The 15481-nt window shown below is 36.9% G+C and overlaps 1 pseudogene; it reads right to left on the reverse strand.

Annotated features, from left to right (window-relative positions):
- Window positions 1-10386: 10386 nt before the first annotated feature.
- LOC131799494 (uncharacterized) lies at window positions 10387-15450 on the reverse strand (annotated as a pseudogene).
- Window positions 15451-15481: the final 31 nt, after the last annotated feature.

The following is a 15481-nucleotide window of genomic DNA, read 5'->3' on the forward strand; positions in this document are numbered from 1 at the left end:
TAGTCATCAATCAGACAAACTTTATGATGTATCCACCCAGTTCATTAGTTCTCAGCCCAACTTGCCTCCGAGCATTAGGGTGGAAGGAAGGGGCGGGGATGAAGGTTGGGTAGCCACTGGATCGAGGGTAATAAATCTTCCATGCCAGGAGAAGGAAGTTCGTACACTCGCGCTTCATTCCAAATCTTGGATAAGTTCGTTACGGAAAGTAAACGAGGGAAATGAATTGAAATTGGATTTTTCTGTGTTTACATTCTTTAAGAAGTGATACAAACCCTCAAATGCGTCAAAGGTTTGCCTCGTGTTAAGAAAAGATTATATTAACACAAAAAAAGCTCTTTACTTTTTAAATATAGACTGATTGACGGAATCCGAGTAATTTGGTCCGAATGTTGCTAGAACAATGAAGCATAAAAAATGATATTAGCGCTTTTTTTTTCTTTTTTTGCCGCAAATACTTTCATTTATTTTTTTGGTGCTTCAGCTTGGCAGCTCAATTTAAAGAAAATGGATTAGAATATGGGAAAATGCTGACACTTCGGCGTTTGATTCTTTGTGATTTAAGTAATGACGATTTTTTATATTTTTAATGACCTCGGTATTTAGCGCTCAGTATTAAGTATTTCAGTAACTTATAAGTTATTGTAAACGTATTACTTAGGTGCAAGACCACATAAGCACCAGCTTTAACAAATATTGTGTTGAAATAAAGTGTTACGGGAAAATTTACTGACTTTTCCCGTGTGTGTTATTCGGAACATATTTATTCGTAAACTTTCACATATAACCATTTCAAGTCCTTTCATTTTAATAAATCAAAAAAATGCATTAAAAAAAACCCACAGTAGCTTTTGAATAGATTTTTGTTGTTTCTCGCTTTCATCATATGCACCTGCTTGTCGGCACTTTTGTTATTTATTACATGGGTTTTTTTTAGGTAAATATAAGTGTTAATGGTCTTTCTGGAAACATTGGTTTTCATGGTAGATAGCAGCTGAGTTTATACTCGTAAATCTAATTTCTTTTCATGCGATGGTTTCCATACCAATCTTGCATAAATAAGCAGAAACTTTTAATTGCTTTTCCGTTTTTTATTTCCTGAGCTGCGCTACTGCAATTAAGATAGGTATTGTTTTCTATATCAGAGCTGTAAATTCGCACCTAAGTTTCCTACTTTAATGGCATAGAGTTTATTGCATCCGTCTTTTTAATTTTGAGATACTTTCCGTCTTAGAAACAGATGGAATAATTAAGTAGTTTTCGTTTAACTTCAAAGAGACTTTTTTCCGCTCCTTTGTGTCCTTATTCAAATATTGCGATTTGTGTAACAATAGCACTTCGCACCAGTTACTTCTTAAGCAAGTACCTTGTACAGCTTTGATGATTACAAACTAGAGTATGCTAAAGGTCATGTCGCTTGTTGGCCTGACCTAGAATAAAAGTGCTGTGGAACCAAAGATTGTCTTATCCTTGACGTCCGTATAAGCTCGCTCGAAGCAGATCTCCGTGTACCAGGAAATCGTGACGAGTTTCCGTTCTCGCTGCCAAGTCGTCTCTACAGAGTTATTCCCCCCAGTTGTTATTGTGCCGTCCGCGAAGAGTCAGTTCCCCAGTTTGGGCGCGAAAACCTATCGTCACAAAAGTGGATGTGGGTATAAAAACAAGAGTGACAAAGATTTTGTCGTTTGAGACTTAGACGGAAGACATTGAATTTGGAGAAAATTAGTTTGATAATTTCACTATCAATAACGCTTCAATTATACTGTGACAAACTATGCGCGAGATTGCTAAAATCAGCAAATATGGCTTTTTCACGGCACAAAGCATTCATCAGTCTATAATTTGATTGCTTGTCATCATCATTGCTCATTTTAGGGGATTTTAAAGTCACACGCTGCGTGTCGGTTGACATCTGTTTCTAGTTCCAGCGTGCTACAACTTCGGCTTCTACAGACGAGAAAGTCTGCACCCTCGCTTGAGAGCAAATATCAATAGCTCTATTAAACTAAGAACTGTGCTACTATCTCGAAAATAAAATTGAAACAGTGTTGTCGTTGTCACTTACCGCCATTGAACATTTCCATGCAGAACTCCGCAAAACTAACATCTGTTGCGTGACCCGAAGGCTGATTACTACATGTAAATCTACATCTCTCTCGATCGAGTGTTGCCGGAGTTTAATTGCATGACTTGTAAAATTTATTAAGAATAAGCCAGTAGAAATTGCGAATTTCTCGGGCGGAATTGCTTTTTATTTCTCAGTTGATGTTATCGCAAACACAGTTTTTTGGAGTCACGAAACAAAAAAACTTATCGGACCCAGTTTCATGTTCTAATGGAAATAAATAGCAAATAAAAACACATTCTCTTGAGAAAGTTTTAAATAACAGGGGTTCTTTGAAATAAATAGTAATAGAAAAGGTTTCAGTTCTGGTCATTCTGGTCAATTGACTTTTGACAATTGACTGGTCTATTGACTTTTCATAGCCTACTTCCAAATCTGAGGGAACGCGCTGAGGGAATTAAAATAACATACATATGCAAGAAAGAGAATAAAAAATAAAAATAAAGAAAAAGGAGAAAACATAGGAACCTGTGTTGCAATGTGCAGATATCTTTCGAGTCAGACTTACACACCTTGGCCCGACACCACGCGAAAAAAACTAGAAAGGGTGCTGTATACCAACTGGCTCGCACGTGCACACAGGAAAGGCTAGGACAATCAATGAAAATAATAGCAAATGCAGACGATATTTGCAGTAGAGAACAGGCAAATGAATTAAAAGAAGGATTAGGAACTTTCTAGAAGTGCTTTCTACTAAAAAAAGGCAAACCATTTTTACTTCTCATGAAAGGTCACGCAGTCACGCTACAAATACTATTTCTGCGTGGAATTTTTGATGATGGAAAGTGGAAAAATATTTTCCAGTCTTATTTTCTGGACACATGGCGTAGTTAATGAATTTTATGGGGCTACTGATATTTCCTTTCAAATGAGGGGGCCGATTTTCCCGTCATCCGCGGTCTAAAAAAACCAAGTTGTTACACACATGAGCTTGGACGTCAACAAGCACGCGACATGTGACTTTAAAATCTCCTTTCCTGTTACAGTTTCCTTATTGTGAACTGTCCAATAATGGTAATAATAAATCAAATTACAAACTTATGAATGTTTTTTTTCTGTAAAGAGCCTTAGTTGCTGATTTTTGCAAATCTCCAAAGTAATAAAAAGAATATATGTACATAAGAAAAAAAAGCTACGATTTTCCCATCGATTTTTCGCTTACATGCATCTCTCTAAATGTGAAATTTTCCATCCCTACGAAAAATCTCGAAAGTTTTTTACATTTTTTAGCTTTCTTTGATCAATTCTCTTGTATGAAGAGCTAAAAAATGTAGGTTCATTTAGTCAAGTGACCGGCTAGAGCCAGAATTGCGTGACAGGTGTAGTTGTCAAATACTTGTCACAGTCGCAGATTTTAAAAGGCATCCAAGAGAAAAATTCAGTAGTTCCCAAATATTTTTTGATGGTTTTCAGAGATTATAACAGGAAATTAAGATTAGTGTTACAGCTTTCTGGCAAGGGGGGATAGTTGACCTCAAAGTTGTCAAATATTTGGATGAATCGAAACGTCTAAAAACGCAGTCGTTTATTTGCCTCTGTTGATTGACAAGACGTAAATTAAATTGACTGATACTTACGTCACACATTAACTAAGGATATAATAATACAGTGTGCAGATTCTCAGAGTAATTGGTTAAATACCATCGCAGTGAAAGCTTCATATATTCTATATCCTCCCGGAAAAAAATTAAAACAGAAACCACTTTGTCTTTTGAGTTTTGGGGTAGACCCTTTAAACTGGCAAAGTTTTATTGAAATCGGTGAGATAGCATGTAGCACAACTGCCCTGTGCTCTCTTAAACACAATCTCAAGAACAAAAATTGTCATCCCAAAAAAAGTTTTTAAACTATCAAGGCGTCATCTTTTCCCTTAAGCTTGGAATCCCTTGCGACGTTTTCGCGTCAAACAACTTTATGCTTTAGCTTTATCTATATTCACGTTTGAATCTTATATATTTCGAACATTCGATCTTGTCAATTTCTCATCGCGAAACCTGAAAAAAAGGAAACAAAGTCTTCGGTTAAAATCAAAGCAAATCCCGTACCAGATAGGCAGAAACATGTCTGAAAATATACAAAATGTAGTCTTGTGCGTGACAAAGGGTCATGGTTTGCCCAACCTTCAATGATTTGCGAAGTTGGAACAGTTTTTTTTCCTTGGTTTTCCCCACACCCTATTACCGAAACGTACTCGTAGTATGTACGAAAACAGTAGTGAGATGATATAGCACAAAGAGTTAAATTAACTCCTATCAGCCTGCAACTATTACAAGTGCAAATCTCACGTACGTTGTTCCGAGATAGCTAAGGAATAAAATACACTTTTCAATCGGTTTACCGTCATGTTTAACTACTCGCGATGTTGAGAGAACGCGAAAAAAATATTTAAACAATGACGTGCTTCCATGGAGTCGTCGTTAAATTTTTACAGAAAGTGTTTAGAGTGCTTAAAATTGCCAAAAACTATCAAGTGAAGTTTGAAATGGCGGACAGCATACGGAATTGCCATAAATTTTGAGTAACAAAGGTAACAAAAGTTACAAAGACGCGAAAACTAAATGCAAAAGCATCTAAAACCTGGGTTTAACTTGCAAGCTGCGGAAAACGTATTTTGCCATTGAGAAATCAAAAGTATCTTTAACGCCTCGGTGGAAGTTAAACGGGTACTCGCCTTTACACTGGATTTTACGCAGTTTAAAACAAAAGACGAGTGTTTTTGTAGTTTCTGCTCCTGCTTCGCGCCCTAAGGTAAATCTCTCTCCCGCTCCCTATTACCACAGGCTCCTTCTCCCTAGTCCTACCTGTCCCCCTCCACTAAGACCAAAACCTAAGTAAAAATTGACAACCTGATAGATAAAGGTCTTAACTCAGTGGGCTTGTGGCACCTCAATTTCGAAGAGGCCACCTCTGCGCACGTTCAAAAACTCAATCTGACCTTCATTAATTAGTGCAACGTACTAAACATCGCCTTTAAATGATGTTTTGTTAGGTTGTTGGATAACAACCAGATGAAGGAAGTACCATCAGACATTTTTAGTAAAAACACCTTGCTGTGGGGCCTGTAAGTTTATACCCTGTTTATTTATGCAAAATATGCCTTAAATCCAAATCTGCCGAACAGTTAAGTAATTTTTTATCCAAATGTCATCTTCCCTCTAATTCTGATTCACCGTACACTTGGACCCACCTCTCCTTGTTTTAAACTCTGCTGAACACTATGTGCCACTCCTCGTTTCCCTATAAAATGAGCAGCCCCAGCAATAAACCCTTTAAGCTGTGTGGTCACATAGTTTGAAATGGGTAAATAAGAATTCGAAATGCCTGCTCAAGTATGTGCCGCAGACAACATTTTATGGACCAAACTCCTTCTTTGCCGAAATGTTCATATTCACGGATAAAGCAGGACTCTAGTGATTGCGCTAATATAAGAATCGGCGACGATTGAAGTGGTCTTTTTAAAACAAAAATTGAGATTATTAAAAACAAACGAGCACACGATCTTTAGAGATCAAAAAGATAAATGAAACGGGCACAAAAGGGAAGCATATATTTCAAAAAGAAGGTTTCGGGGATTTTGTGACAAAAAATGAAACTATACCTGTCGATAACTGTAAATTTGTTTTTGTTTTTAACGTAAATATTTGTAGGCTTTGGTTATCTGATCGGCAGTCAGCCAAGATTCTCAAACCACTGCTGAATGACTGGCAGTAAGAAATTTCTCTAAAAAGTTAACAAATTGAGAGAACCTACACAACCCAAATTATTATATATCAATAAGGAACTGCCGAGTGATCCCGAAGTGATTTATAAATCTATTGTCTCGCGCTCGGTCTCAGAGTTCGGAGCCATGGATGTTGACACTTAATTCGAAATTGCAAGAGGTCGAGTGCTGGTCACGGCATTCAAATAACTAAATGACTTGCAGTTGGAAATTTGCTGAAAATTTAGGAAATTGAGATGACACATACATTCCTAACCATTATATGTTGTAATGAAGAATTTCTAATAGCGATCTTGAAGAAATTTATAAATCTCATATCTAGCGTTCGGCTTACGCTGACTCAGAATACATGTATTTAGAAAGTCCTCGATATCACACGGGATGTATTGAATGCGCTTTAATCGCAAAAAGAAAAGAAAAAAAATGAAAAAGAAATAAGAATAACATCGTAACAGACTGGCAGGGGTACTACTAGTTCGAATTTAAGTCTTTCCTCTTTAAGAACTGTTGATAGCTAACAACTACTCAGCGAAGTTGAAGTAACTAGTGGTAGATATTTACCAAGCCGCAAAATGGCGCTTTAAGTATCCACCATTAATGCTGATGTGAGTAGTTGTTTTGGTGAATACTGTATACTAAAACAGTGAGATAGTATAGCATTAAAATATTGTTGAAACTCATTTATTCCCGCAACGATTATATAGCATTGTAGTGCAAATCCCACGCAAATGTCTTGGCGATACAAAGCTAAGGATATTCAGAGTTTGAGTAGCTTTTTACTGCGCCCCTTCAGCGTTTTCCACTGTGTCAGTAGATACCTTTCAAAAATTCTGGAAACCATCTGAATTTTTTTTTGAAAAGCTAAGGTCGACAGTGGAACGAGAAAGGCACTCTTAAACCTGCAGAGTGACCTGGCCTAATTTCTTCATTTCTGAAACAATTAGTTGCCATGCGTGGATTAGACTTAAAGCCGAGTTTTACCTGAAAAAGGGAGATTTTTGCATCATTTGTAACAGCCATGGTTTTCATCAGAACCATAGCAGACTATACATCACTGGAAAGCTATTGGCCTGAAGATTATGAAAATGTGTATTTGAATGTGGTATTTATTTTTGTAACCTGATACCAAGCCCTTAAAATACTCTAAATTACAGTGGCCCTAAAAATAATTGGACTGAAGAGAAAATAGTAGGGTAAAGCGAAATGCTCTGATGGACAGTTTGTCCTTTTAACATTTCAGTTACAGTGTAATAAGGATTTTTTTTCCTTGCCTCTCTCTTTTTTTTTTTTAATGATTTACTATTTTGCGTGGAGTGGCAGGAATATTTAACGTTTGAAAAAAGGGTATTGAACCAGACATAGTTTTGTTGAGATTTTCTAGTTACATTACCTTAGATACAGATATAAGAAAAGTTGTTTAAAACAGATCGCAAAAGTATAGCATACAATAAGCATGAAAGAAGCATTATTTAATGCAAACCTTTTTTTTATTCCGTTGCGACACCTCCATGTACGAAAAATCTTGTAATAATAATAAGATGTATATTTTAGGCCGTCATATCAGAACATGAGAAAAGAAATAACAACTTTTTTTCGAGCACTCTTATTCACTGAACTTTGCAATTGAAAATACATTAATTTATTTTTGATGGGCAGTTAAACAACAACTTAGGACTTAACTTTTAATTCTTTAATAACGTTACTAGACCACACCACGTCTGAGGGCGGAGAAATCGAAAGACAACGACATCGAACCGTGTTTCGTTTGTACTGATTCAAACGTCGTCCAACTGTTTTGTTTACTCGCGGTACACTATTTTCCTTTAACAAAACTTGTTTAAGTTGTCTCAGCTTGGATTAACATTGCACGGAGTCGTCGTTTAAATTTACAAAAGTGTTTAGAATGCTTTAACTTGGCAACAATTATCAAGTGAAATTTGAAATCGCCGACAGCAAACGGAATTGCCGTAAATCTTGAGTACACGTGTACATTCGAAGGGTTTTTTTTTACCTGTCATTTAGATAAAACTAAAAAAACTGAAAAACTGAAAACTCGGTAAAACTGAATTTAAAACTTAAAAAAAAGATATCGTTAGAAAACTTCAATCTTTGTAGACACTTGGAAATTGCAAGAGTTGACTGTCGGTCACGGTTCTCAAATAATGAAATGACTTGCAGTCGAGACAACCCATATATTCCAAACTATAATATGTTGATGAGGAACTTCTAAGCGATCTCGAAAAGATTTACAAATCTCATATCTAGCGTTCGGTTCACGTTGACTCAGAATTATTTCACTCAGAAATTCTGTGATACGATGCGGGATGTTTTGCATGCGCTTTAATTCCCAAAAGAAAAAAAAAAGATAAGGAAAAGGAAGAAGAGTTACATCGTAACAAATTGGTTGGTGTACCACTTGCTCGAGTTTAAGTCTGTCCTCTTTAAAAAATTCTTGATAGCTAACAAGTATTCAGCGAAGTGGAAGTAGGTAGTGGTAGATATTTATCAAACCGCTGATGATATTTACTAATGATGCTGATGCAAGTAGTTGTTTTGGTGTATACTAACACAGTGAATTAAAAACTAACTATTTAAACTAAATTATTCCTGCAACGATTACAATGCTTTCGGGCGCAAATCTCCCAGCGGTGAAAAACTGAGAATATTCGGAGTTTGACAAGCTAATCAGAGCGCCCCTTCTCTGACCATTATATGTTTCTATATACCTCTCACGAGTTCTGAAAACCATCAGAATTCCTTTTTTTTTTTTTTAATCGCCAAAGAATATCAAGGGTCTGATACTTAACGGCACGGATATATTTTGTCGTAGAATGAATATATTTTGTGTACCTTTGTCTTAGCACGTTACTTGGAAACCACAAACGCTTGTGCTCTTTTGTCCCTTCAGAGTTTTATAGTTAAAAAAGCGTGGAGTTCATAATCCTTCGGTAATTCGTGTCGTCAGTCGTGGGTCTCAAAGTCCTTTTCCATTCTCAAGTACCAAGGTTTTTTAAAAAGTTTACATTATGGAGATTATCAATTTACGCACATGCATCCTCACCTTCCTTTGCTTATCCTGGCTTATCGCGTTCGCGTGAATGTATTTTTTTCAGTGTGTTCTCGCACCTTTACCTATCGCTTAGGGTGGGGTACCTTTACGTGCCTATACTGTTGCGCGTTCGCATTCAGTGTTCAAACTAAAGTTAAGTATAGCTTCTGTTTTTAAAAAGACGGTAATTTCATGTAAAAGGAAACTTTGTGCCAGTCGATCCGATTTGATAATTCTAATCTTATTAGGTTTTTTTCAGTCTTTCCATTTTTTAACGTTTTGAACATTAAAGTTGGAAATAATTTGCAACAGTTGCTTTGCTGATGGCAATCTTATCCTTCACGGCATATCAATTTCTGGGAACTTCTTTTGTAAAATGATTCGAGCATTATTGTGTTTTCTTTAGCTCAACTAATAGGTAATGCCATTTATTGTTAGGAATACTTCGATAAATTTGTTGTTGTTGTTATTGTAGTTGCATAAAATTGCAATTTGGCCAACAGTCAGCCACTGGATTGTAATACATGTAACATTTAAAAACTGATAAAAAATGAGATGAAACACTGACAGCAATATTTTGGGTTTCTCTTAAAGAACCGTACTAAAGGTTCAATATTTTATTGCGCAAAAATAAATAACTACAGCTATTTCATGAGAGGTCATACTATAACTTCTTAAACACTAACTGTTGTACAGGATCACATGATACATTTGGTACCTATTGCCATATAAAAGAACTACTTGTGCAAACCACTTTTGGCAATAGCACAATCAAATGACATTAATTGCAAATTGACTGAATTGTGACAGTACATAAAAATCTAAATACAATATTCTTATTAATCTAACATGTCATATTATGTGATCACTGATTTATTTCAGTCTCTAACCAAAATAATTGCTGTTGTCAACTAATTCAGCTTATCATGATCCAACTTAGGATGTTTCAGAATGTAAATATCTTGAAATGAAAATATATCTTGAGACTCAGTTTTGGATTCAATCATGTGCAGATGTTCAATGAGAAAGTACCGACACCAAATCCACTTTCTGCAATCTGTTTTCCTTTCCATAAATTAAAGCTCCATAATGCTAGACTCTAGCTGAGTTTGGTAATGGTAAATAATTTCATGAACTTTTTCTTGCTGATGGTGCAGAAGTGAAACTTGATATTTAACAGACACAGCTAGACTGGAATCTTCCCACTGGCACATAAAAGGCATGTTCTGGAATAACTGACTCGAAATGATTCGCCAAAATCTCTACAGGTTTTAAACACCTGTTACACTGAGGATGCCTAGCATACCATTCAACTAATGCTAGAAGGTGGGTGATCTTTAGAGATTTTCCATTCTCCATTTTGATGACCACATCATGTTGCAGAAAGTCCCTGATGATAGCAGGTCTACTAGAGTCATCAAACCACTGTGTGATAACTGTTGAAGGCTGTTGGTTACAAGCTGAGTCTGCTGCACCATAGTATCTTTTGTATAAAAGGTGCTTGAACTTATCACAGAAGCTGGAAACATGGATGATTCTACCACCAGCATACATGGTCTCGTAAGTCTTCTGTAGTCTCCTCACATCATCACTTTCAATTGCATCCCTTTTGATTCGTGGTAGTGGTACTTGAGTCTCAGGTTAACATTAACTGGACTGCCAGTTTCAGATTCAACCATGTTGCAGAACTGCTGGACACGGACACTTGCTTCTAGTAAAGTTCCCTTTTGCTTGCCTTCACAATCCATCAGTTGCTGGAACTCTTCCATGCCTCCTGGATATATAATTTGAACTCCTGAGGATAATAAAATGAAAACCAGTTAACATATGGTTCATAATGTATTCTGATACATCTAGGCATTATGCAAAGGCTTACACAAAGCAACATGCCACAAACAAGGTATCAGGCCTCTGGCAGGTGCAAGGTTAAAATTAAAAGTCTAGCATAAAATGTTGATAATAATAAAAAATTATGTGATATTTTTGTGGGCTTATTATTATTTGATTTTAATTTGACAGTCAGTCATTCAGTTGTTCAGTCATTCAGGTCAGGTCAAAAGCTAATGAGTTTTGTTACTACACTGTATAAGTGCTTTGTTGCCACAGACCAAATGGCCCGTCTGCTTTAAACTTTTACATTTATGTAACATGTATACATGTACATATATGTTTGAATATGGAGGTTTGAGTGTTCACATAATTTTTTTTCTATTTCAAAGAATATGGCATGATTGCATTCTATCAAAATGTCAAGAAAGGGAACACCAGTTTGAAAGAATTAATTTTCATTTCTTAAAATTTATTAGAGAAGAGTTTAATACCTACCAATATTAACATTGTTTGTATGGTAATCTCCCATAATTCCATTGTACCTCTCAAATGAGAAGCACCAAAAAGAGAAAACAGGTCCATAATCAAGTATGCAATCCTTAAAATGGCCATGAAGATGCATGTTTGGTGTGCACTTCTCCTTCCCGCAGAGGGCTTCTAAACATTACACAAAATCGCATCAGCTTGTGGTCAGCTTCCATACACTCCTCCTTGGTGATAACTTTTCTGCAAAGCAGTTGACAGAACAAATGCTGTCCACATTCCATAATGTCCACTGGGTATTACTCCCTTTAAAGCAAAAAAGGAGTAAATACATACCCAGTTCTTTCACTGGTCACCAGTGAATCCCTTAAATCCTTCAGAAATTTTGCTTTGGATGCACCCAATTTCAGATGGTGGCTTAACAAGATTGACACGTTTCTGTACTCTCTCCAAGTCAGATTCACTCAGAATTCCCATTTCAGTCCAAGTCTTAAGAACATGTTTGGCACTCCCAAGAGGCAAGTTATGCATGGGATCAATCAGTGCAAATCTTATAGCATCATAGTATGGAAGCTGGAACAGGACAGAGTAATGTGCTCCACTTGAAGAGGCAAATTTCTGGGCATCACTTGGTGTTTTAGCTTGGCAAACTTTCTCTGCATATGCTCGATGGTCTCCATTAGATTGCTGTTCCCAGCTTTCTCTATCAAATCCTGAGAAATCAGGTTTATCACCAAATGATGCTCTTGGAAATGTTTTAAAGCATTTGCTGCATCCTGAAAATAATTATAGTAAAACACCATATAAACAATGATGCCAGTGCAACAAGCATGTATTTACACACACAACAAACATATACCTGCCAACCTTTTTTGAGCCAAGGGTGCAAGATTTTTATCCTACAAGTGCCAGGATTTTTGATAGAGAACCTGATCATATCTGGAGATAATCCAAAGACTTCGAATGCAGTCCCAAACAATTCCAAACTTCGTAACACATGAAAACACAACCTCGTCTCTAGCACTTCCCTTCTAAAAGTCAGAGGATGTATTAGCTCAAACTTTTCTGCTAAGTGTGAGGAATTGGTCAGCTGGTGAGGGCTGACTTGAGATCGAAGTTTTTTGATTCCCAAGACATGTGAGTTGGTAGGTATACATACACAAATACAAAAAAAAAAAATAACCAAGGAGTTATTATTAAAATTGTATAAAACACTCTAGTTATAGTGCATCTTTGAGCACTCGCCTTTCTTTGCAGTATGGCCAATAAAACTTTCACATTTCGAAGTTGCTGGTATATCACTTGACAAAGCTAAGATAGCAGCTCAGAACATCTCCCCAGTTCCAGAAATGTTTGTGTCTAAGATAACTCCATCCCACAAGTCAATAAGGTCATCTACTAATGGCTGCAGGAAGGAATTGATATAATGCTTAGGATCCTTTGGCCCAGGAATTATTCCAACAACAATAAGATTTTCAGGTTTGAAGCGTTCCTTTTTTTGGATAGTTCATTACAACCATGTAAATGACACAAATGGATTTTGAACCATGAAGAGTGGGCTGAAGCCAGTCAATGTTCAACACGAGAGCAAAGTTATTTGGTATAGCAAGAAAGGGCTCTCCATCCACATACTTAAACTCTTTCCAAACTCTTCCTTCAAAACAGTCTCCAAGAACATTGTCTGACAGCTGAGTGGAACAATTTCTCCACTTTTCACAGTTTTCCATGAAGTTTGGCTTGTTAATAAGGTCTTGTAATGAATCAGTAACCTTTTTAAAGCAGTAAACCTGCCTAGGATACAAGAATGTCTTTCCTGCTCTTGACCTCATAACTTTCATCAGAACGGAACCACATGGCCTCCTTCGGGCTTGGTGTGGGTGGCGTGGATAACTCACATGACTGCATTTTGCTGATACAACCTCACCATTTGGCCTTTGGCAAACACATTCATCAAAATTATAGAGAGTTTTACACTTAAGGCAAACTGCATTTTTAATAAAACTGTCCTTCTGAAGGCCAAGATTTTTTTTAATCATGTACAATGTTTCTGGGATGATCTTGGCAAAGTTAATAAGAACTTCTGCTTGCATCATCTTACCAATACCAGATAAGAACAGCTTGAAAAACTTTAAGAGTAGAACAATAGCCCTGTCTGCAACTTTGAACATTGCCTGCCACAGAAGTAAGAATAAAAGCAAAGCCCTCAGTTCTGTGCAATCACTTCCTGGTTCCTTCTGTTTACCACATTTTTTTTGCACTGTTTTCCATTTCATGAGAATACTCAAAGCTCTGCGTATTGTTCTCTACATCATCCTCTTGAAATGAAATAACAGTACATCAGAAACAATAGCAATAAATAGTACTTAAGGTTCAGTATACATGTACACCATTCTGCATGTATTTACATCACTTTTGAATAAAATGAATATCAAAATATTTCACTAAAAGAAATTTTACACATAAAAGCAGGGCAGTAGCCACACTGTAGCCTGAGGCAAGACGAGGCACTTGCCTCATCTAAATTTTTACCTAAGATAAAACAGTAAAACCTAGCTTAAGTTGGAAAAGTAATCCCCAGAAAACATTTTTCTATTGGTTTATGAGAGATTAAGCTACCTAAGAAGAGTGAATTAAGAGCAAAAGCCATTTTATGAGGGTTATTAGTTTGCTATATGAACCAATAATATTCTATAAACTAACCAAGAGTTGCTGTTCTGATTGCATGGAGCTTTCATGTTTTTCCACTGAGGACTCCTCTGGTAACATTTCATCATCTACATCATTTTCACCACCACTAGAATCTCCTTCTGAAAAGAACTGCCTGTCTTCATCATCCCAACAAGGAAGAGCACCTTCATTTTCTGAATCAGAGTCCATGTCTAACTCAAGCTCCACATTTTGACTAGAGAATCCACATGCAACATCACCATATAGTGTCTGATTCTCGTAGAAGGTACTTTAGCTTACTGTTTTCTTGCAGTGGTTACAGTAGAACTTGTCACCAATTCTAGGAGTGACTAACAGCACAAGATGAATGTCAGATTGATCAGCATCAATGAGCTGATATACAGTGAGGCTCCTTTTACAGAGCAACATGCAACAGCATTGCTACAGGTGTATTTCCTGGGGTATAAAATAACAACCTTTACACACAAACGGATGTGTGTACCCAAGAGTCAAAAGTAAAACAAAAGCAAATAAAGAAAAATTATTATTATTAAAAAGGTCAATTTGCATCAAGCTGTTTACATATAACACTGTAAAGCAACAGACTGTGTTTTTCCACATCTAAATGTCATTTTCCGCAGAGAACTGAAGTACTGTACATTTAATTGATTGGTGGACCTTATGTTGATACATAGGAAAAAGTCAGAAAAATCCTGGCCCTGCCCCAACAAAGTTTTGAATGTAATTACATAAACACAGCCCATAACAGACAGCCTGGACAGAGCTGTAATAGTACTGTGCATGTGGCATTGTCATTAGGGGCTGTAGCCCGTAACCCGTAATACCTGTTACAGCCGAGCTTAATTGATATTACAGGTGATAGTTACTATTTAAAAAACTGTTGGTAATGCTTTCAGATGTTCCAGCAGAGATCTTTGACTCTTGTCTTAGCTGTAAAATTTTGGTTTGTGTTCAGGAGATATGTCTTAGCACTCTTACCAGTCGGTCTTAGGCGAAGGTTTAAAGCGCGCAAGTTCTACCTAAGTCTTAACTGGAGTGAAAAATGGCGCTGTTCATTTTTTTTTTTCGAAAATTCCGCCATTTCACGTACGTGTTGCTATGGTTTAACGTTGTCGCCCGCAGTTTCCCCCACGCGCGAGTCTCTACCATGAGCAGAGGTTTTTCAGTTCTCTCCAGCCCGCGCAGAACAAGATTCTTCCTTCTCTCAAAATGGCTAAACTTTGAACCATCGCAAATAATCAAGAGTATTATTTCCTGCGTGACCCGGGCTTAAAACACTATGAGGACTGAAGAAAACTTTTCAGGAATTTGAACTATCGTCGACCTATGTTCAGAAAGATCAACCTCATTATTAACTCAACTCACCTTTCACGTTTAATCTCTGCAAACTGGACTTTTCACATATGTGATCATAATAGAAGCTTTCCCCAAACCAAGAAGCGCAGTTTTCACAAAATTTCCTTCTCAATTGATCCGTACTTTCACCTATTATGCTGCCTTGGTGAAGAACTCTGAGCAATCGATTAATATGCTGCAGAGTTAAGTGCCGACAGTCGTGCCGACAAAATGCGTGACATTCAGTGAG

This window comes from Pocillopora verrucosa, chromosome 5, assembly GCF_036669915.1.
Source record: "Pocillopora verrucosa isolate sample1 chromosome 5, ASM3666991v2, whole genome shotgun sequence".
NCBI classification, from domain to species: domain Eukaryota; kingdom Metazoa; phylum Cnidaria; class Anthozoa; order Scleractinia; family Pocilloporidae; genus Pocillopora; species Pocillopora verrucosa.